The 24649-nt window shown below is 44.9% G+C and overlaps 1 long non-coding RNA gene across 1 annotated transcript; it reads right to left on the reverse strand.

Annotated features, from left to right (window-relative positions):
- Positions 1 to 5783: 5783 nt before the first annotated feature.
- LOC311593885 lies at positions 5784 to 24649 on the reverse strand. Its single transcript, XR_014777858.1, has 3 exons — positions 24625 to 24649; positions 8015 to 8151; positions 5784 to 5895 (listed from the first exon to the last, which is right to left on the reverse strand). It is a non-coding gene; the product is annotated as an uncharacterized lncRNA (long non-coding RNA).

Genomic DNA, 24649 nt, shown 5'->3' on the forward strand with positions numbered 1-24649 from the left:
TGTTGTAGGGAGCCCTGTGAGGTGCTGTGTTGTAGGGAGCCCTGTGAGGTACTGTGTTGTGGGGAGCCCTGTGAGGTGCTGTGTTTTAGGGAGCCCTGTGAGGTACTGTGTTGTAGGGAGCCCTGTGAGGTGCTGTGCTGTAGGGAGCCCTGTGAGGTACTGTGTTGTGGGGAGCCCTGTGAGGTGCTGTGTTTTAGGGAGCCCTGTGAGGTACTGTGTTGTAGGGAGCCCTGTGAGGTACTGTGTTGTGGGGAGCCCTGTGAGGTGCTGTGTTGTAGGGAGCCCTGTGAGGTGCTGTGTTGTAGGGAGCCCTGTGAGGTGCTGTGTTGTGGGGAGCCCTGTGAGGTACTGTGTTGTAGGGAGCCCTGTGAGGTGCTGTGCTGTAGGGAGCCCTGTGAGGTACTGTGTTGTAGGGAGCCCTGTGAGGTACTGTGTTGTAGGGAGCCCTGTGAGGTACTGTGTTGTAGGGAGCCCTGTGAGGTGCTGTGCTGTAGGGAGCCCTGTGAGATGCTGTTTTGTAGGGAGCCCTGTGAGGTACTGTGTTGTAGGGAGCCCTGTGAGGTGCTGTGCTGTAGGGAGCCCTGTGAGGTGCTGTGTTGTAGGGAGTCCTATGAGGTGCTGTGTTGTAGGGAGCCCTGTGAGGTACTGTGCTGTAGGGAGCCCTGTGAGGTGCTGTGTTGTGGGGAGCCCTGTGAGGTGCTGTGCTGTAGGGAGCCCTGTGAGGTACTGTGTTGTGGGGAGCCCTGTGAGGTGCTGTGTTGTGGGGAGCCCTGTGAGGTGCTGTGCTGTAGGGAGCCCTGTGAGGTACTGTGTTGTAGGGAGCCCTGTGAGGTGCTGTGTTGTGGGGAGCCCTGTGAGGTCCTGTGCTGTAGGGAGCCCTGTGAGGTACTGTGTTGTTGGGAGCCCTGTGAGGTGCTGTGTTGTAGGGAGCCCTGTGAGGTACTGTGTTGTGGGGAGCCCTGTGAGCTACTGTGTTGTAGGGAGCCCTGTGAGGTACTGTGTTGTAGGGAGCCCTGTGAGGTACTGTGTTGTGGGGAGCCCTGTGAGCTACTGTGTTGTAGGGAGCCCTGTGAGGTACTGTGTTGTAGGGAGCCTTGTGAGGTGCTGTGTTGTAGGGAGCCCTGTGAGGTGCTGTGTTGTAGGGAGCCCTGTGAGGTGCTGTGTTGTAGGGAGCCCTGTGAGGTACTGTGTTGTAGGGAGCCCTTGTGGTATTACTGTACTAGTAGCTCAAACTGTCAGACAAGAGAACTGTAACTCATGGTTGAATCCTTCATCACACCTGACCCTCTCCTGTCCCCCATACACAAGTGTAAGCAGGAGCAAGGCTTTCAACTTCCATTTGTTGGGTGTAGAAGGGTTTTTTGTTTGTTTTGCGGTCTTTTTTTTTTTTTTTCATTTTGTTTTGTTTTTGTTTATAGTTTTGCCTCCCAGTCAGTCCTGTCACCATCCTGGCAAGAATAAAAATATATTAGAGACATTTATGCCCCCCTCCCCTTGCTTATCACAGTACTCAGATGTTTCTGAAGAAATTGAGATTTTACCAGGAATCTCATGGTAGGAGAGGAAAAAAAACCCAAAAAACCAAAATCAAAACAAAACAACAACAACAACAACAAACACCGCCTGGTGCTAGCCAGAGGTAAAACCTTTCTCCCAGGAAGAGAGTTCACACAGTACTGACAGCTTGTCAGAGGAGCCCACAGAAAGGTGACTGATGGACAAGGCCCCGCCTTGACAGAATGATTTTGCTATGGATTGTGCTGTGTCTCTATGTAAACCCAAGCATCATGCTAACATCCCAAAGACAGACCGGGGTGGGGGTGAGCAATCAGATCTTTTGTTCTTCTCAACAGGGCCATACTAAATAAACCTCCTTTTTCTTTTCTTTTTCCCTGTTATCTGTTTGTTTAATTGGATTATGGAGGACAAATGGCCAGGCTTGCCTTGGTAAGGCTGTCAGAGGTCAAGCTCTGAAAGCTAAGGGCTCCAGGAGCTGGTCGGCAATGGTTGCTTTTGAGACGGGGCAGGCAGGCACGCTTGGCTCGCCGCACTTTACCTGTAGTCCTTTAGCGAAGCCATCTGCGACACTGTCTAGTGCCCAGTGTCATGAAAAACAGATCTGCCCATTTTGCAAATGTTCTCTGGCCTCTCCAGATGGCAGCTCTTCGGCCTGCTCCAGTTTTCCCTCTTTGGAAGTCACAGTGCAGTCACATAGGGGAGGGTATACAGACTGTGTCTGGGAACACGGCTCTTTACTAAGAACGGAAGGCAGGAATACAAAAAGGTGTGCTGAAGGATCCACTGCTGCACACTTACAGAGACTATGACCCCTGAGAGACCATCGCAGCGATTCTCACTTGTGAGCAAATGTTTGGCACAACTGAACATCCAGGGTGCGGGAGTTAAGGTCGAGAAGTAATCGAACTTTCTCAAGGGCCTGGCCCTGACCTCGCCTCTTGTACAGCTCTCTAAGCCAGTGGACCGCACTCTCTCTCACACAGCAGGCCAGCACTGCAGCACACAAGTGACTAAAGTGACTTCCAAACGTTATACACGGGCAACAGTTGGGGCTTGGATTTGTACCCAGATACTGCGACTACAGGGTCTGTGTTTGTCAGTATTGTACTCAGCAATTTGAGTAAGGAAATAGTCATTGCTCAAATGGTAGCTCCACTGCAACCACAGATGCCAGTCAGGCCTGTTGGACCCTGTGTGTGTGTGTGTGTGTGAGTGTGTGTATGTGTTATTGTTTTATATCAGCCTTACAATCACTTGACAAAATGCTTTCAAAGAGTAAAGGAGTGACTCTTGTGTATGAACTGGAAACCTTGTGATTTTAATGACCTTGCTCTCCTATTGCCTCATCTTGCTAATACCAAAACCATAACTTGAACACAACCTTTTCTGTGTACGGACGCTCGTGGGACTTGTTCAAAGAGCATCAAGCCTGGATATGCTTAGCCACATGAGCACTAGGCCCTTCTGGAGAGGGCAGCATAGTAGGTGACTTGGGGGAACCCACAGTTATCAGAAGCTGCTGCTATTGTTTCTGTGTGTTCCTCCCTTGGCATTCTTTTTATCCATCCGGATGCCATTACCTTTAGCCATGCTCACATGCATCTGCCAGGGGGCATTCCTAAGCCAAGCACTATAGATGGTTTATAGATGCGTCCAGAATTCAAATGGGGCTAGAGATGAAGGAGCAGTTTCTACCTTTAAAACCAACAAACCACTAGAATGAGCCCCAGAGGAATACTTCTGTGCCCAAAACAAAACAAAACAAAACAAACAACACACAAACAAAAAAACCCTCTGCATTAAAAAACCCCTCATGGTCCCACATCACACATGGTCAACGCAGAGGCTCACAGATGCTCCAAGTTTTTGAATAACAGTCGAGTTCTCAGTACCAAACAAGATATTTACACCATCACCTGACTCAGGGAACCCAGGGCAAAGGGGGGCAGAGAGAACGTAAGGCTGAAGGCAGGGAGAAGGGCTGAGGGATGCTGCCTCCTGGCCATCACACAGCCACTGCAACCGTGAACCCACGGCAGCTTCCACTACTTTCTCTGGGCCTGAAGCAGACTGGCCCTGTCAATAGTGAATCAAAGGATGGGAAGTGGTTCCCGAGGCCTTCCCCTCTGCTGAGCTGAGACAGACTCTGGGAGAGCCATTGTCTTTAGGGTGTCCACACTGAGAGGCCAATAAGGACCTATAGGTAGCCTCAAACACATGGCCTCATGGAGCACCTTGGCTAATTCAGGGGGTCACATGACAGAGCCCTGAAAGTGAGAAAGAGATTTTTAGGGGGGAGGGGAGGTTGGCAGAGATTAAAGAGGTGAGTATGAAAGCAAACAGAGTCCATTATATACATATATGAAATTGCAAGAGAAAAAAAGTGTTTAGATATTAAAATGTTCATATTTTAAGCACAAAATAAAAAACATATAAGGCAATTACTATATATGCCTACATTCTATGCAATATATGTCGTACACCATGTAGCGCACCATAAATTTATGTGTTGATCCAATGGTTTAAAGTGTTTGTTTCAATGCATGGGAGGAAGATTTCTGTTCTCTGTATGCTAAAGGAAACAGCTGCACATGGCTTGACAGAGAAGACGAGGAGGAGATCTCCAGCACTGCCTTCCTTTATATCAGGTCCGGTCTTATCCGACTGACTTCTGTAGCTACTCTGACTGTATCACATTTACCTCCCATAACGTCATATCCAGCCTATAAAGTCAACACTATGAGTTTGAAGGCAGTGCCATGATCGCCTGGGTCTTCTGCCTTTCGACTAAGTGGGACTGCATGGCCAACTTGCAGTCAGCCATCATGGACCTGGAGTGCCCACACCACAAAAACTAGTGAGCAGTAAAAGTAAGGATGCTATCCTGACATCCAGTGACCAACGGGAGAATCCCAGATAAGATGAAATATTTTCATGAACCCAAAACCATAAAAAATAAAAAAATAAAAAAATAAAAAATCCCTCACAAGCCAATAAATAAGGTCTTTTTTGTCTTTTTAAAGATTAATTATTCAAGTTAGCATACAAAGTAATGTGTTTCATCACAGCATTTTTATGCATATATGTCATCAATAAATAATGTGTTTACCCAAGAAGGAATATGGTCTGGGCTACATGTCTGTCATGAAGAAGATTTGTCATCTACTTCCTGCGTGTCTGGCTAATTGTATTTTCTCAGCTCTCCTTAATTATACAGACCAGATGCTTTATGACTAGAAAAAGACACAGGGGAAGAAAGAGCATCAAAGACAAATTGTGGCAGAGAACCATAAACTGGAAGAACGACAACACGTAAGCAGCGTAGTCACTGCCGCATGCACTTCACTGGCAGCTGCCATTTTCAGTCCAGGCCCCTGCTGTTTTGACTGACTTGGGGCTGAGCCCTGGGCTTCTTTACCACTAAGCCACACCCCCGGCTCCCTTTACCACTAAACCACACCCCCAGCTCCCTTTACCACTAAGCCACACCCCCACTCCCTTTACCACTAAACCACACCCCCAGCTCCCTTTACCACTAAGCCACACCCCCAGCTCCCTTTACCACTAAGCCACACCCCCAGCTCCCTTTACCACTAAGCCACACCCCCAGCTCCTAGTCCAGAGTGCCTGGGGTCCCCCATGAGCATTTCTTTCTCATTGGAGCTAAGGGGTTTTTAATACTTTCATGCTTTCCTTTCTTGGAGCTTCTTTTTAGAATAAGCAATAGAGGAAAAAAATGAATACTAATTTCCTAATTCTTTTATGGGGGAAAAAAAACATCAACTGGAGAACGTGAAACAGAAAAATTCCTCGGCAGTGGTCATTTATAAGATTAATTGTTAATTACGCAAACAATAAATGAATACATTCCCCTTGTAAGGGACAGGACGGCACTCGGTGCTAAGGTGCTGGGGCTGTCAGCGATTGCATGTGTGTGGGGGTTACCCCCCCCCCCCCACTTGTTTCCAGGAAACACGGAAGTGCTTGTAGTAACTAGAGTTGAAGGCCTCTTGGCTGCGTCCCTGTGAGAGAAAAGGGGAAGACGCCATTGACATCACCTTCCTCTTCAACGCCACATGCTACCCATCTCTACTCTCCATATTGCCTATTGTCCCCCTCTCCCAGTGCCTTAAGTGGCTTCGGGGTACTCTTCGCTGGGTTGCCAGCTGGTCATGTCTCCAAGGCGAATGGCTTTCTACCAAACCTGGTAGTTAAGAATCAGCGGAGAGCCAGAATGACCCGGAAGTGTTACATACTTATGGTGTTTGTAGAGTGGGAAAGATAACTCAGACTTCCTCTGCGAGGTCCATCTTCAACCTGCTCTGTTCTCCTTGATATCTTCTATGATGGCTACTCCTTGGCACAGTCTCTGGTCTCCTAAGGAAAAAATGGTTACTTCCCTAAGATCCAAGTAAGGATTTGGAAAATGGCCCTGGAGAGTTGTGAACGTCTCCAACGATAGTGAGGAGTGAAGTTAGCAGATTCCACAGCAGAGTGAGGAGGAGGACCGTGCCAAGTGAAATCGCCACAGCTGGAGCCGAGATGCTGATCAACGCAGGACGCCTTCCTAGCTCCCAGAGCAGGCTGGATGTACCCAAGAAATGGGCAGGTGCCATCAGCTTCAGGTGTCTGGAAGGACCAGAGGCTCTTTTCTAACACTACAAGTAGTGTTAGCTCATGCTACCCAAGCCTTTTATATCACAGATTACTGCCGGGTTGAAGGAATATGGTAAAAAGGAGGACCGTAAAGGCAATTTAACTATTAACTCTACATGTGGCCAAAGCAGAGGTGAAGGACTTAGCCTGAGGTGCCAAGGTTGGCTTTTTACCTTGACTAGGTATTCCAGGACCTAGGAATAAAGGGCTTTGTGAGAAGCTAAGATTCAGTACAGGAAAATAAAGATGCTTTGGAACACTAGACTATGACCTCAACTGAACTCAGATACTTAGGGCAATAAAGAACTCCGAGCCAGAGTAAACAGGCAGGCGGGCTCCCAGGGTGTGCCTCGTGGGGTTCTGCATGAAGTCTGCCCCAGGATTCAGGTCACACAACCATTTCAACCACATCACTGATGCTTACCTGGATGTGAAAGGGGCATGTTTGGATTGTAAATATTTAGTGGAGGCTACCGGCTCACTTCTAAGCCTATGTTTGTGCCTGCCCTATGCCTACAGATATCTCTCACATGTGTAGACATTATCACTTGATAATGCTCAGGAACAGAATTCGGGGAGCCTAGAGTTGAAATTGTTCTCCAGATAAGGCATCATCCAGCATTCAGCACTGTGCCTGCGTGGATTACTGTGAATTACTTACTTACTTAATGACTTTCTCTGCCATTTCCTCCTGCCTCAGTCACATGCTCAGCTCATCATTGTCCTATAGCAATTACCATGCTGCCTTGCAATTATCTGTAGAACTGTTTTGTCTGGTGAATCAGAGAACAGAGACTACTGTGTCCTGCGTGTGTGTGGCTCCAGATATATGCAAATAGAAAACATGTAGAATGACTTTGAACCGCCCAGTCCCTGCTTATGGAACAAGCTGAGGAAGCCTAAGGAAGTGAAACGGCCCCCTGCCTTCTGCCTGCCACACATGTTACGTGTCCCCAGAACCACGTCACAAGCCTTCCAAAACTCCCAGGAGTCTTCAGTGGGATGTCTGAAATGATGGCAGTTTGGAGGTTTTCATTCTCTCTCAACGTATTTCTCAAAAGTCCTTGTTGGTGGGGCTGGGAATTGGATCAGTTGGTAGAATAACTGCCTGGCGTGCACGACGTCTTAGGGTTGAGCCTCGGAATCTCACCATCTGGGGGTGGTGGTGCGTGAACACAGAACTCAAGAAGTAGAAGCAAGACCAAGAATCCAAAGTCCTCTTCAGCTGCCCAGGAAAACAGATAAGACCTTCTCTCAAAACAGCAGCAGCAGCAGCAGCAGCAGCAACAACAACAACAACAACAACACATTTTAGATAGGAGATTGTTGATGAACTTTACATTGAAGATGCGCAGTTCGTATAAAATGGTTGGGGATGAAACGGCCTGCCTCATCACCAGGAGGAGGAAGGGACTCTCTCACCTGGCAAAGGGACAAGGCAGACTTTATAAGAGCCGGGGTGTGCTGTGCAGCACCGAGAGGCCTGAGTCACACCATCCAAATGGAAGCAGTGGAAGTAGCAAGGTGGCACAGGAAAACGACAAGAACTCAGCCTCCACCATCTCTTAAGGGCCCTTTTTTGAGGGTAAATCATTGAAGGACCTAAATCCAACATCTGAGAAACATTCCCGTGAACTACAATGGTTAGCACCAGAACCAGACAGTAAGTTGATGGCCTGCCAGCACAGTTTTTCTGCTGCTGTTGTTATTACAAATTCCTGTAAATTTAGGACAAGACAAATTTATTGTTGTCAGAGTTCTGGGAGTCAGGAGTCCTAAAATCAAGGTTTCAACCCTGTCACTCCTCCTGGCGGCTCTAGTGGGGACTCTGTGTCCTTACCTTTTGCAGTTTCTAGAGGCTGCCCGCATTTCTTGGCGTGGGGCCCTTTCCGGCTTTGCTTTCACATCTACTTCTTTCATATGGTGTATATCACCTGCCTTCACCGTACAAGGACCCTTGCAGTAACATCGGGCCATCTGAATGATCAAGAATAGCCTTCTATCACTAACATAATCACAACAGGAAGTCCCTTTTGTCCTATATGGTAGCATACCCATAATTCACAGGGAGTAGAGATGGGCATCTTTGAATGACCACTATCTAGCCTGACTCTGGGTGAGAAATTCGAGGTCTAGACCAATTGGAAACCAGGCAACTACGGTACTCTCCTTTCCCTTGTGCCTTGCACACCTTGCTCTATGTAAAGTCAGAAGATGGCAGAACATAACTGAACAAGAAAAAGGCCATGCAGGGGCATATCACATGCTGGGAAACGTGCTAGGCTAACAGAAGCGTGCTAGAAAAGTGTATGCTGGGAACAGTCATCTGTTACATCTGGTTCTGTCAGCAAATCAGAGGACAAGAAGTCAAGGTGGGGATTCAACATGCCTTAGCCCAAGAGAGCTGCCCTAGGTCAGTGATGGCTGTGCAAGGTGCCGTTCCTGTCCCCCTGCCACTGAGGAGCTGAAAGGAGTTCTGCTTTCTCTTTTTTAGTTTGGCCTCCTGAAGCATAGAATTCCATATATATGTGTGTGTGTGTGTATGTATGTATGTATATATATATATATACATACTGGATCTTAGTGTAATGTATCCACTGGACAGATGAGTCAGTGGACATATTTATCAAATTGGCTATCACAGTATCACATGCCTCTGTTCAATTAATGCTTGTTTTATTTAATAATGGCCCAAGTGTGCAATGTGATGTAAAGGAGTCACCAAGGCATAAGACATGGGCAGACAGATTGTCTCTGACACTATGCAGCAACACTATAGGATAGACAAGAAATGCAGTATAGTGTGGCATTAAGCGTGCACTGTGAGCCATGGAATATCCTCCAAGGATAAGGAATGATTGCCAAGTGGCTGCCACCTACCAAAAAGAAATGAGGTACAAAGGTGATTTGGCTATGATGTCGGACATCCTATTGGTCAACTGATTTAGCTCATCTGGCTGGCTGGACAGATGTTCCCTTCCTGCGCCATCAAGTCCATGTGTGTCCTTCTAAAGCTGCACCCAAGAAGATCATTCGTGGGTCAAGGATCTATGAGAGGTTTGATCCCTTGCTAGAACCTCAAAATTTTTTTGAAGGTCTATTTGTAGGAGAATGTAGGCATTTCAGGATTTTAAATACATCTAAATCAGGTGCTACATGCAGCAGTCTGTCTTTCTTTGAGAAAGTCAAATGCACACACAATATGTTTTCAGCATGAACATGTTCCCACACCAGTCTTCATATGGTTTCTAAACACTACTTTTCCAGGACTAAATAAAGTCACAATGAAAGATAAGCAGGCACAATGAGGAACCACGTAAAAGAGCAGCGGTACCAGGCAAAGAGCTCACTGCTGATACTCTCATGCGTAAAGTACACAACTATATTTGCTGTGTGACATAAAGAACATGCAAGCTTGATAGTTTTAACAGGAGGGGCTTGGGTTTATATATTAAAAAGTAACAGCAGAGCTGCAAAAGAGCGAAACAGGAACCCCAGCATTTAACAAAAATGCAACAGTCCCAGCACTTGGGAGGCTGGTACGGGAGGATCATAAGTTCAAGGCCATCCTAGGCTATACTGTGAAACCCTGTCTCAAAAAATTGTAACAGCCAGGCTATGGGTATAGTGTCATAGCATAGCTATAGTATGGCAGATAAATGCTTAGCCGACTTGAGATAATTGAGTTTAATCCTTACATCTTTCAAAAGTGTAGCAAGTCTGTTAATAGCCAAGTCTAAGATTTTAGCACTAAATTATGCATGGCTAAGACGAGAGACAATGAACTATTAGAACGCACCACAGAAAAACAAAGACAATGGAAAATACAAAGGAAATTAAGAGACTCGTAAGGGTGCAAGGAGAAGATGGAAGACATCCTTTGAAATAGCAGAAGAAAGGGAGTCTGGAGAAGCAGCGACATCCAAGGAGACAGTGGGATATGATCTGCACCATCCAGGTCACCAGTGCTCACAATCAGTTACCTTTACAGGTCATTGCAGAAGTCAGCCAGCCAGAGCACCTAGAAGGTCCTCTAGGGGGCAATGTTGTCTAGTCAGGTGCACTCCGAGCCTGTCAGAGCTGAAAAAGCCCAAATGCTGGTCTAGGCTGAAAGATGTGGCAGTCAGCCTTGAGAGGAGGCGGAGTTCCAACGTGACAGTGAAAGAAGAACAGAGACAGCGACCTACAATGACTCTTTAAACACAGCAACGGGCCCCACGTGTCTGTGACCAGGTGGTCAAAAGACCAGGAGGCACTAGGATATCATGTACCTCTGAAACCAGGTGGTGGGGGTGCACACCTTTAATCCCAGCATTCTGTGAGTTCGAGGCCAGCCTGGTCTACAAAGTGAGTCCAGGACAGCCAAAGCTATGCAGAGAAACTCTGTCTCAAAAACAAACAAACAAACCCAAAAAGCATAAAAGGGGGAAGGGGGCAAAAGAAAGTAGTTTATCTCAATTATGAGGAAAATATTGACAACACTAAAATATTTAACTTTGATATATGTACAATGTTTATAATTATTAAACTGAATACAAGATATATGTACAATGTTTATGGTTTTTTAAAAATACTATCGCAAATCTGTATTTTTCCATTATGCTTTTATATTTTTCAATTTCCTTTCATATGTGTTTATCTTTGAAACATATCAATGATTAACATAGACAACTTTGGGAATGAGGGAAAAAAATCAATGAGAATATCTTGATTTAGACAAACTCACAAAAGAACATAAGGAATGATTTCACCAAATTAAAATTACTTAAGTCACATGCTCTGACCACTGTGAAATATAGTTTAAAAGTAATATGGTGTGTTTAACCATTGGGCACAGGAGAGATAGGCATTTCAAATGCATTAGAGTTGATTTGAATATTCACATTGCAGACTGGACTTGGGGACTTTTATCCTGGGCCTTTGGCTCACTCATGGTGGGTCCTTCACAGTCACAACAAATAATTTATGTAAGGCAGTTCAAAAAGGAAAATTGTCCGACTTTAGCTTAGTCTAGTTTCTGCCAGTTGTTTATGGCTTCACCACTGGAGTTCCTCACCGTATAAGGCATTTGGGGGTCGTCTTTTCTCTTGCACTGATGTTCCCTGGTGTCCTGACATGCAGTTCCTTCCCAGGGGACCAGCACGGAAGTCAGACTCACTTCCTGAGCTTCTGTCCTCACTCTTGATGCCCACACCGGCCACTCAGAGCAGCTTTTCTCCTACCACTTTGGGGATGTTGTGCAAAAGAGTGGCTGATTACCCTGTCTTTCTACAGCCAGTCTTTGGCCCAGGCCTATCAACCACACCAAGGTTGAGGCACTGTCCTTTTCACCCACCAGAAAACCTTTCTACATTGTCTTTTCAAAGGAAAAAAAAGACACGTTAGAACTGTTATCCTCATTAGGCCTGGATTATCTGTCAGGAAACATTCAGACTTTAGGAAAACACAAAGGCCTTGTCTGACCCAAGTGGATGAGGTGGGGAGGTCAGTTCCAGTCTTTTCCTGTTGAGCTCCAGATGCTCAACAGTAGATCAGAAGATGGGCTGAAAAAGGGAGGAGTTGCGATTAAAAAAATTACAAGATTATCTGAAAGAATCCTGGGAAATTAGGGGAAAAAAACTTACTCTCCTACATAACTTTGGAGCAAAATGGGCTAAGCGGTAGTTTATAGGCAATAAAACACTCATATTTTAAACCTGTGCAACCATAGTGAGAGAAATACATGGAGCTAAATGTTTTCACTTTTAAACATAAAAAAAGCTCAAACAAATTAAATATTCAGCTTAAATAGAACTGTAGCACAACAATTTAAGGAAAAAACCAGTTAACAAGTTAAAAAGTAAACGCACAAATTGGCTCAGACATGTTTCTTTAACGTAAAAAGGATAGTATGAACCAGTGCAACAACAGACCCATGGGGGCTGCAGATGTAGGTGACTGTGACTCAGGCATGGAGAGGACACTTGGTGGCTACCCCCAGGGACATTTAGTTTCAACTCCTAGAAATGAGCATGCTTAGGCTTTAGGATGCTCATTTCTAATACTCAGGAAACCAAACCAGTACATCGACTCTAAAATGGGCAAGGGCCAAGATCGCCCAGGCAGTGTGTGAACCGGAAGAACAGAAGCTGAAGACGTAAGCTCCCAAACACCGAGTCCTACAAGGCTGTGGAGGCTAAGGTATGTGCTATTTCTATAGGACTAAAGGTGTAAGAGGAAGTGGCCCCTCCGTGTTGGTACAGGACACACCCAGACATTAAGTTCTCAGCACCAATGAGATTAATTGCTCAAGAGGGGCAAGCAGGGGTAGGGTGGAGCTGGAGAATGGGGAGAGGCTGCCTCTGGATTGAGCTGAGGCAGGCAGCAAGCAACAGAGGGGGCAGCAGCAGCAGCAGATGTTTTTGCTTTTTATTTTGTTTTTGTTGGTTTGGTTTGGTTTTTGTTGTTGTCCTCTTGTTTTGTTTCCAGGAGTGGGTTTTTAAGAAGAAAAGGAGGAAGCCTGTGCTAGGATGAGTTGGTAAGTCCTGATTGGACAGATTAGCCAGTGGAGCCAAATAATGAGTTTTGATTATTGGACCTTGGTGCTTAGCCTCAGAAATGAGTCAATGGTCAAATAAAGGAGTGAACCTTGGGGGCTAGCTTTAGGAAGAGAGAGAGTTGGAAGGCTAAGCCTGTTGGCACCACGTTTGCCATGCTCAGGACTGTTAGTGCCTTTCAGAAGGAATAAACCAACATGGGAGAATAAGGTTTGGAGACAGACCCATACATGGACAGAGACTTAAGACAGAAAACGAGGCCTGGAGAGATGGCTCAGCGGTTAAGAGCACTTGCTGCTCTTCCAGAGGTCCTGAGTTCAATTCCCAACAACCACATGGCTCAAAACAGTCTGTAATACAATCTGGTGCCCTCTTCTGGTGTGCATGAAGATAGTGTACTCATATACAGAAAATAAATAAATCTTTAAAAAAAAAAAGACAGGAAATGATGCCATGCTTTGCAGAGGATAAAGGACAATCTTTGATAAATGGCTCTAAGCCAACAGGGTATCTCATGGTAAGAAATGTGCCTCAAGCTTTATCTCGTATCATCAGCACAGATGACACAGCAGATCTACATATGAACCAAAGAGAAAAAGCTGTGAAAGTCGGAATGGAATGTTTTCGTTACTGTAGGGTCGGCAACTCCTCCACCGAGGAGAGTCAGGCCATTCACCATAAAAGAAAAGGTAGAAAATGTGAACTCTCTAAAGCAGCACTTCTGTTCCCCAAAGCAGTGCTTAACAGATGAAAAGACAGCAGCTAAGACTTTGCATCTAAGTTCACAGAGAATCCTGCGGAGCGCACGGAGCTCAGACGAACAGAGGAGCACACGAGTAAAAGATTTTAAGATGCTTCTCCAAAGAGAATGCCCGAATGCTTTATAAATATGCAAGAAGGCGTTTGCTTTTTAGGCCTGAAAGAGAAATTAAATAACCAATTCAAGGTCAGGAGGGAAGTATGTGGTTGAGCCCAGACTGGAACTTTTTCTAAAGGTCTATTTGTCCCTTCCCAGTGACATTAATAATTCCATGTACTTTGTGTTCCTGTCCTTGCTGGTGTGCCCTTATCTTTCTACTTTACCAGGAAAATTCCCACCGTATTTCAAAGACCGGCTCAGTTTTCACCTCTGTGAGGTCTGTCTGCCCTGAGACTTGGGCCTCGCTCCCCGGGTCCAGCTGTTTCCAACAGGGATCAAAACTGACCTTGCCTGCACCAATGCAGCAGCTGCCGTAAATGATGGAGGCACCAAAGTGTGGGGATGGAGACGTGAGGTCTGTAGCAACACACATGGGGAAAGCCTGGTCTACAGGGGAGAGCAACTGGCCAGTTTCACCCGATGCTGAAACTGATGGTGCAATATCAAGAAGATGAAGTTTGTGCGTGAAGTTGTCTTTGAAATGGTGCTATAAAAATACTTGGGGGAGGGGAGTAGGTGGAAAAAAATTGCAGCAGAGAGAATGTCTGAAAGGCAGACTTAGCTTCTCTGCTTTAACCCTCTGCTTAGGGCCAGGCAGACCCAAAGGCTATACTAAAGCCTGACCAGTCTCTTGTGACTAGGGCTTGTGTCTCCTTCTGAGAGGTGTTTGCGGACACGGAGGCAGGAAAGGGCCACTTAATAATGTCTCAGGTTTACATTCTTACTCCCAGTATCCCTGAGACCTGGAAGGAAGATAAAGAAGATACATGACAGGTCCTCAAATCCCCCGACCCTCAGAGCCACCACAGTGTACTAAGAAACCACTCCTCGGCGGTGGGTTATTTCAGAGAAAATGAGGTTGGGTGGTATTTGCGATAGATTCAAGTCTGCCACACTGGGGCAGTATAACTACACTGTGTCACCCTTCTGCTGCCTGGACTTCACAGCCCCAGCCCCAAATCCCTGGGGAGAAGGCCTGCTTGGTGATAAACAGAGCAGGCAGATGGACAGGCTTGTAGAGGGCCAAGCATGTATTTGGGACACTGTGTTCTCTTGTCTAGGACCAAAGTTGAAGTTGAAAATAGCTCAATCTATGTGGCGAAAAGGGCTCGGGAGGGGATTAAACAGGGAAGCACATTACTGAAAACGATATTGGTGGTTTTCCTCCAGGGAGTCCCAAATAGGCAGCTCTCCTTCCTAAGTGAGCCCGGTAAGCATTGTGCTTTCTCCAGCTCTTTCTTGGTTTAGAAACAATCTAAGTGGAATCTTCTTTTATTAGCAACGAAAAATTCAATTTCTTTTTCCCATTCAATACAAGAGAGAGCTGAGTGAATAGACCAGAGCTGACAAAGAGCCATTTCCAAAAGAGTATTGTTGACTGATGGGATGGGTATTGGAATGCGTTTCACACAGCACTAAAGCGATGCTGAGAACTGGGTTCTCATAACCCAAGTCAGAAGACCCGGTTAGACCACTGTGCAACAGTGGTAAGCTTGGAGCTGGCTTGCTTTGTTGATAAATTTATAATGAAGAGAGAAGATGAAGAAGAAGAAGAAGAAGAAGAAGAAGAAGAAGAAGAAGAAGAAGAAGAAGAAGAAGAATAGCACTCACCTAAGTAAGAACAAACACTAAAAGCTAACGAGCCACCAAGCAAACAATCTGATCACTTGTGCATGATGTGGTCCATGGGATGAGCCTGTGAGGGCAGGATTCCTGTGAGAGGAACAAAAGCCTGCATAGAAGAGGGTAAAGAAAGGAGCAGGGTGAGCCTGAAGGGCCACTGGCCGCTGCTCTCCCCGGGCCTTCAGTGGGGAGGAAGGAGACTGAACTGGTGTCTTGGTGGGAGCAGAAGGAAGAGATTCTGGCTCCTGGAACTCCTGGGGATGTCTATATGGTACTAGAAAGAAGGCAAGACCAAGGGAGAGGTCAAAGGAGCATAGATAACGGGTGGATCTGTGGCTCCACCTGGTCTCTGGTTCCTTTCCCTATGGTAGGAGACCCCTGGGTGTAATGTGACTATCCATGCACTAGCTGGACTGCTCCCTTCTCAGCTGTTTCCAGCTAGATATGGATGCCTGGCACCCAGGTTCTTGCGAGGAAGGCAGAATTAGACATTTTAAATGGGTTACTGAGGGAAATTGTTGGCTCTCATAGGAGAAAGTCACTTGGGCCTTCCTTCTGTGAAAACAGAAAATTCTTAACAAAACCAAACAAAACAATGTTCACATATTATCTGAGCGTATAATCATCTTACTAATGAAGGAGCCAGTAGGATGGCAAAGCTGGTCCAGTTGCAAACATGCTGGCTATGGCAGTAGAGCCCTGTGATCCTAGCACCTGGGAGGCTGAGGCAGAAGAATAACCCTGAGTCTGAGGCCATTCTGGCCTGCACAGTGCCAGGCTAGCCATGGATGTAAAGCAGGTGCCGGTCTTGAAAACAAAACAAATAAACCTAAACACACAAAAGAAAAACCCACACAAAAACAGTGCAGCAGCCACAACAAAACAAACCCCGGAACAACAATGCCCAGTTACACACAAAAGTGGCTTCTGCTCTTCAGGGCAACAAAATCATGCCTTCCTGGGGAGGGAAAAAGATGCATTTTTCCTTGCATTTGGTACTGTGTGGTACCATCTTCACAAGTTAGCACATGACTTTAGAGTTGAAGCCCTAATCAATAGCAACTAAAGAACAAATCATTTCAAGGGCAAGATGGCTGTTGCCGGTTCCTACACTTGCTCCGTTTCCAGTGTTTTGGTTCTTTTTCTTGTGCCTGCCTTTCTTCTGGCTGATAATAGGCTGCACTGGTTAGAGCTGCAGCAGCCATGAGGATGGAATCTGAGCAAGGATGGCATGTCAGGAAGGGAGGATGAAGCGGGTCTAATGACGACAAAGTCACCAAAACAGCCCCATGCCACCTACTTCCCAGCGTTTCCTGTAAATACCAGGTGAAGCAAGTGCCTCTGGCTTAAGGCACTGACATTTTGGATTTCTGTTGCATGTGGTCACATCTAATTTCCTGAAGAGGCAGGAAGTGGGAGAAAAAAAAACTAAGTATTTAAATTCTGCAGGAAATTCTGCAGTTGCTTATAGGGATTCGGGCAGGAAAGCCATAATAAAATTGATCAGAGAGAGCATGGGTGTTGACCAGGCTTCCAGGTCACAGACCATCAAAATGCTCCCTTCATACTAGTTGTTAGTTACAGTTTTGCTACAGGCTGGAAAAAGGTACTGAGAACCGATTAGACTATAGACAAACTCATAAGGTTAACCTCAGAAACTAGGATGACAGCACCAAGTGAGAAATTGGAATATTTATTAACTTACTTACATGGTCCATGAAGCCTGCTATTTTCTCAGTATAATTCTTTGTAACTACATACCATATTTTGCTTTATATTTTATGTGGTACATATCTGATTCTGTATGTACTTTTTATTACTTAGTGTAATTTTTCTGCTAAAAGATTTTGCACAGCTATGAAATAATCTATCGTGCATATTTGACTTATCCGTCCAGCATTTACAAAGTACCTACCTGCCACAGACATTGAGTTTCACTCTAAATAACAGGTTTAGAAAAAGTAACTAAAATACTACTACCGACTTGATACATTCATGCTGCCCTACTGCTTTTTGCAAGACTGTGCTCCCAAAGCTCTGTTTGAGCTACTATTATGGGTAATTTGAGAAATCTAGAGAAATCATGATTGACATAAGACTCTAACTGCCTCCTTAGGATGTGATGCTCCCCTCAGTGCCCAGTGAGTTATGAAAAAGATGAGACCGAGGAAAGGTTGTAAGAGCCCTAGGGGATGGCTGGATGACTACAAGGAAACATAACAGGACTGATACATAGAGACTCACAGAGACCATTGCAACATGAATAGGTCTAGCACAAGTTTAATCCAGATCGGATCCCAGCATTAAGAGGGGGATGTGGACATGAATATAACCAGGAAGCTATCTCTTGCAAAAGAAAATTTAATTTTCTCTAATGGAGTATTCACTGGATATATACCACACTTAAGGGTAGGTCACATACCCAGTAGTATATGGCCAACACGAATGAACTCAATAGTAATTTTGTAAACGTTTTGTCTTATAATGCTTTGTTTGGCCATATTTTGCCATCTGGACTTTTGTTTATATATTATGTGTCTTAGTCAATGAACATTGACTAATGTGTGAAGAGACACCATGACCACAGCAGCTCCTATGAGGAAAAGCATTATACTTAGGGCCTTGCTTACAGCCCCTTATCAGCACGGCAGGAAGCATGGTGGCACACAGGCAGACAACGCTGAAGATGGTGTGTGTGTGTGTGTGTGTGTGTGTGTGAGAGAGAGAGGGGGGGGGAGCAGCCAGTCACTGGGCTTCTAAAACCCCCAAAGCCACTCCTAGTGACATGCGTCCTCCACACTTGGTAATCTCTCTAATCCTTTTCAAACAGTGCCACTTCCCTGATGATTAAACAAACACTCAAATACGGAACACATTGGGGACCATCCTTATTCAAACCACTATAGTTTGCCTGTATTCTAAAGAGGGAGGAAGAAAAAGAAAGGGTGTAGAGTTGAAGAGTTGAAGGGGCAGAGTGGACGTGAGGAGAATCTGGGAGGAGCTAGGAGAGAAGAAAGTGCGACAGAGTATGTTGTATGAAATTTAGAAATAAAGGAAACGTTGCTCATGGATAAGATGAACCACGCACTGAGGGGGTGGACAATGGGAGTGCGAGACTTGCAGACTTAGAGAATGCTGGGAAACACTGCACTGTGGAAGATCTGTTCCAGGAAAGGGACATAAGGAAATGACTGGAGCCTCGTATGATGCTAAAGGAAAGAGGATGCCTAGACAACATGAGTAAGCCAGCGCTGAACTGACTCTTCTTGCTCTCTCCCCGGACCCAGCCCTTAAACTTCGTCCTCTTAGTAAAAATGCTTCAACTGTCCAATAAGAAACGTCCAACAAGGTGTCCATCATACAGTAGGTCTGTAAGCCGAAGTTTGACTCTTGTTTTAAACTCATTTTAGGATTAAACTTTCTTCCTTGTCCATGGTGAGCCCTAACTGAATAATAAGCCAGTTGTGTGTGGTTATTTTACAGCTATCCACATCTAACAGAAGCTACTGTTTAAGAATTAAAAAGTCGTGTTAAGAAATGAGCCCAAGAGAGCTGGGGTGGGATGCAGGTGTGAGCTTTTAAACGGAATGCATCTGTCTACCTGGACCCCATTTTAGTCCGGGGTCTCTCTTGATGCCTATTTTCTTTTTTTCTTCTGAGGGCAGAATTTCTGCTCTCTTAAAAAAAGTCAGACTGAATCAGGGAGAGTTATGAGAGAAAAAGAATTGAGCATGGATGGTACAACCTTATATAACAGGTATTTTTATATCACAATTTAAACCTAATACAGTCTTCCTTTAGTTACTATATTTATTTTTGAGAGCACAGTGCTTTGGGATCACACGCTGGGCAGGATTGTTCCCGGCTGCCTCTTCCACCCCTGGGGCTTTCTCTCCACTTAGAGGTTGGCTATGTCTGTGGGTTTTTTTTTCAGTCTGAGCTAATAAAGGAATGCATGTAGACACTGGGAAGCACCCTTTGTCTCCTTTTCAGTTTGAGGCCACAATCAAACAAGAAAAGAAGGCCAGAGGCATATCCACCAGCCACCCCACCCCACCCCACCTGTTTCTTCGAGGTAGATGAATGATCAATTTCTTAGCAGTGAAGAAAAGTTCATCTTAATTGGCCATGAGAGGAAGAAAATTATTCTTCCTACAGAAAGTAAAATTCTCTGATACCTAAAGGGAGCTAATTAGGCCAGCAAGGTGAAGACTTATTCTTCAGGACATGGACAAAAGAGTCCCAGATCTGAGTTTCTCCTGGATTAGGACAGAGACATGATCCAAACTTCCCAAACAGACCAAATAGGAACTGTACTACAAATTGTGGGATGTAGGCAACTTTTGCTTATGTCACTTGATAAACCAATCTCTCTCCATCTTGGGCTTGAAAGCTACCTTATAAAAAAGTCAAACTAGGTCCATTCCTGTTAATGATGAAATCTCTGTTTCTGAGGGATTAGGTTATGCCTCATCTGTAACCTTAACTATAAATGGTTCTGGACTGTCCATTCCAGAAAACAACCATACCTTTGTTTCAAGAAGTTGTTATGACCATGTTGTTATGATTGCCGTGTTATGACCACCTTCAAAAGTGTCTTTGTTTCAAAAGGTTATTATGACCAACTTGTTATGCTTATTATCTGATTCTGTAATCCCACCTATTTTGCCTGCCAAATCCCCAATTTAGAAACTCCCTACTCCTGAACTATAAAAACACGTATCTTATCCAGGTCCAATTCTGATCTCTTTATTCCTACCTGTAGGGAGAGACAGCCCATGTACACACACACACACACACACACACACACACACACACACACACACACACACACACTTTAACTTGGCCATAATGACTTGGGTTGGTGGTCTTTCTCTTCTCAGATAAGGGAAACACACTCTTCCTGCTTTTGTCTAGAGCTGTTGGTATGACAGGGAAGAAGCCCTTATCTTGCCACTGGGCTCTAAATGTCCATTGTCATGCCATCTTCACAGTGTTCTTGGTATGTATCATACTCAGAAAGAAGCAAATAAAGGAACCCCAGGTAACAGGCAAGAGGCCTTGGCCTCTGATCAGCTACAACAAAACAGGAAACAGCCACCCCAGACTCCCAAGAGGGCTTATCTGCCCTAGGTATGACCAAGCAGAGAGCTGGGTGTAGAGGTGAAAGGTCACCCTACTTCTTTCTTAGCAAAGGAAATGGCCTAAATGCAAGTGGTGGAGCAAACCAGAATTCAACAGCAACCAACCATGAACAGAACAGGCCCTGTCCACACATGTAACTTGTTAGATGATAATAACACACCTTTAAAAGAATCCTTTTACAAACTCTCGTCTGTATATGTGCACTCATGCAAGTGTGTGCAGAGGCCAGAGGCTGACAGCACCAGTCTTCCTCAATCACTCCTCACCTTATTTTTCTACTTTCATGTGGTGTGTGTGTTGAGGGGGGGAGGTTGCATGTGTGTAAGCATGCATGTGGATGCACGGGTACATGAATACACATACATGTAGAGGGTCCAGTTTGAGGGTGTTGTTGGGAATTGTCCTCCATTGATCTTCTGTCTTATTCAATCAAACCTGGAGCTCACTGATAAGGCCAGTCTCTCTAGCTAACTAGCCTTCCAAGTCTGGAATTACAGGCCCCACTGCCAAGTCCACTTAGCAGTTACATGTGTTCTGAGGGTCTTAATGACATTCTTCAGGCTTGAGTGGCAAACACATTAACTACTGAGCCACGCCCCTAGTCCCTGAGACACACCCCCAGTCACTCTACCCAATTTTTTGAGACATGTCTCTCACTGAACTTGCCAATTTGGTTACACTGGCTGGTTGACAAGGCCCAGGAGTCATACTGTCTCTTGCCTCCCCAGTGCTGAGATTACAGGTACATGCCACTGTGCCTGGTTTTTATATGAGTTCTAGGAGAGCAAACCCAGGTCATTATGTTTGCACAGAAAGCACTTTACTGACTGAGCTATCTCTCCCGCCCCACAAACCCTCATTTTTGAACATGCACAATCAGCCCTAAGATAAAATCTGAAACGGCAGAAGTTTAACATGACTGAAATACACTGCTGAGGGGGAAAAAAAGTTGTTTGGGCGTTGTCATCAGCTCTTCCTTTGCCTACATTGCCAACTGTGCAGAGATGGAGGGGAAAGGAAAAGGCGAGCGTGTTGATCAGACTCACTGGAGAGGGAGGGCATGGCCAAAAGCAGTGACGTGGGTGATCAGGGAGGAGGGTGAACAGGGAGGAGGGTGTGAGGGCCCTGGCATTTAGAGTGCAGAGGAGTTGAAAGCAAAGTTTGAACATTAAGCATAAATTATGACTTCTATCTTTTCAGATTTTTAGAAGTTTGAGTAAAACTGAAATACCTATTCATCTAGGAATCACTCTGACAACTGGACTGTGTGCCTGTGTGAGTCCATTAATGTGGTGGTTTGAATAAGGATGGGTACCATAGGCTCAAAGATTTGGATGCTTGGTCCCCAGTTGGTGGAGTTGTTTGGGAAGGACTAGGAGGTGTGGCCTCAACGGAGGAGGTGTGGCCTCAACGGAGGAGGTGTGGCCTCATTGGAGGAGGTGTGTCAGTGAGAGTGGGCTTTGAGACTTCAAAAGCCTACACCATTTCCAGTTAGCTCTATCTGCCTCCTGCTTATGGATCAGTTATAAGCTCCCAGCCACTGCTCTAGCACCAGGGCTGTCTGCCTGCTACCATGCTCCTTGCTGTGATGATCATGGACTCACTCTCTGAAACCGTAAGCCCCAATAAACTCTGTCCTCTAAAAGTTACCTTCATCATGATGTCTCTTCACAGCAACTGAAAACTAAAGACATTGTGTGACCCAAACAGGAAAATAAGCCTGCCTATCTGTGAACAGGTTAAATCATAGAAAATGCAGTTACTCTGTTTATTTCAAATACTGTCTTTATGACCCCAGGCCAATCATGCACCAACTTTCTTCATAACCTATATTTCACAAAATAATATCTCCTACCTTTATTATTCATTTGAAATTAAGTACTTTTATGCAAGACCATTATTCAAGAATATAAATTGAGGGCTGGAGAGGGGCTCAGTTGTTAAAATCTAGGCTCACAACCAAAAATAATATAATTGAAAATATAAAACTTTACTGTAAGGGATTCACTACAAGAGTTTTTTTTGAAAAGGGAAACAGACCAATGTACTGCAAATGCACCAGACCTGTGCATGTATGTATATGCAGTGTCTTCAGATGGCTACAGTTGATGTGCACACATGATGATCACCACTTTCAATAAGTAAAAATGACTTTTTAGCCTGTCTTCAGGAAACCATTCTAGCTAGATCCTCCTTGTGTGACAGAATGTCTGTCATAAGTATATAAAGAGGAAAGAGTTCAACTGATAGAGGTTTTAGTCCATTGTGGCAGATGGTGTGCTAAAGCAATTGGCATCTTGGTGGACAGGAAGTAGAAAAGGAAGAAGGGAAGCTGGATCAAAAAATTCTTCAAAGTCACAGCCTGGGATCCATTTCCTCCAGCTAAGCGCTACCTCCCCAACGAGTGTTGCCAGCTCAGGCCAAGCATCATGCATAAGCCTGTTGGGGCTACGTCACATTCAAACCATAACACCACCCACTGCAGCACAGAATTCATTGAAATGGTTCCAGGAGACATGAATTTTCGAGCAAGTCAAGTGGGAGTGTAAAGAAAGTCAAGTTCATGTTTTCCCTGTCATATCAGCAGCACTCTGGGAGAGACATAATTCACAACATAGATGCTAGGAAGGAAATCACTTATGTAAAAGAAGTCAAAGTTTTTATTTTACAGATACTTCAAAATGAATAGCACATAGAAAAGCTATATGGAAACTTGTAATACTTCAACCCCAGAAAATTTTACTTAGAGGGGATAGTAGAACGCAGATGACACGATGGGAGGGGGGGGATTATTGGGATTAAAAGTTTAAATTGGGATAGAACTGGGAGAAGAAGGAGTACAGGGTGAGATAGCCAACACTAAGAAAATATAAAGAATCCTTGTGGGAATCCACTAATATAAATAACTGGCCACTCCACTGTGGACAAGTAATCTAGATCAAACATTCCAGTCCAAGGCTCAGGGAACATCATGAAAGAGCCAGAAGAAAGAGTATAAGAGACGGCCGATGGGGAGGAGAGCTGTGAATGTCTGGACGTGGGTGTTACATACAACAACTCGCAGTAACTGTGATTACCTGTACACGGTTAAGCCAGCCAGAATCCCAGCATGGATGTGGGAGTGGCCCCAAGGCCCCATACTTGGAAGAGAAGCTATTAGCACTTGGGACAGGGAGAGTTATTTTTCTTTGAGGGCACAGCTATTGGTAGGTTGCTCATGCTCCAGTGGCTGGCCCCACAACCATGCACATCTGGAGAGCACTAGGTAGACTCAAGAAGGCTATAAAGTTGGGAGGGATGGTGGGTGGGGCACTAGCGGGAGTTGGAGGGATGGTGGGTGGGGCACTAGCGGGAGTTGAAGGGATGGTGGGTGGGGCACTAGTGGGAGTTGGAGGGAGGTGGTGGTAGATGGGTACAATCAAAATACATTGTATGAATGTGTGAAAGTCTCAATAAGTAAAGGCCATTATTAAAAATATTTTGCTATCTACTTGGATTGTCAGGAGTTGAAGCAGGTGATTTGAAGACAGGGAGTCAGGGAACATGGGGAAATTCCACTCTGTACCTTTTTGTTTCTAGACACCATCATCTATTGCTTTTCTATAAAACTGATACTTTAAAGAATGTATATACATGATTATATAGATAACATTCATCTAAAGTATACAGAAGAGGAGAGAAGAGAGGTGGATCCGCCGTAGGGAGAATTGAGCAGGTGGTGAACAGCTGGTTAAGCAAAACCAACCGCTGGTTGAACAACTAAGTAGAGGAGAGGTTGAGGAATGGAGGAAAAAGAAATACTCAGAGACAGGTATATGTGGTACAAGCTGAAGGTCTGAAAGCCCAGGAGAGCTTTATTTTCTGACTATCTGTCTCTGTCTTGGTCTTGCTTGCTGCCTGTCTGACTCCTTGCTCATTGTCACCCATCTTTCTATCTCTCTTCCTGCTTGCTGTCACCATCTTTCTAACTCTCTTCTTGCTTGCTGTCACCCATCTTTCTATCTCTCTTGCTGTCTATCTCACTCTAGCTTACTCTCTCACGTCTGTTACTTGCTTGACGTTCTCCTTGGGCCAACCTCAGTATTTTATTAAAATGAAGTTCAATTTTTTTCATTACAGATTACATCATGATTTTTTTTCATCTTTTACAATCAATAGGACATTCAAAAATCAACAAATTAAGAGAACAGTCTAACAAGGAAATAAAAAAAATTCTGTATAACTTACAATAAAGCAGACAGCAAACGTCAAT

This window comes from Acomys minous, assembly GCF_964271855.1.
Source record: "Acomys minous genome assembly, chromosome: 1".
Lineage (NCBI taxonomy): Eukaryota > Metazoa > Chordata > Mammalia > Rodentia > Muridae > Acomys > Acomys minous.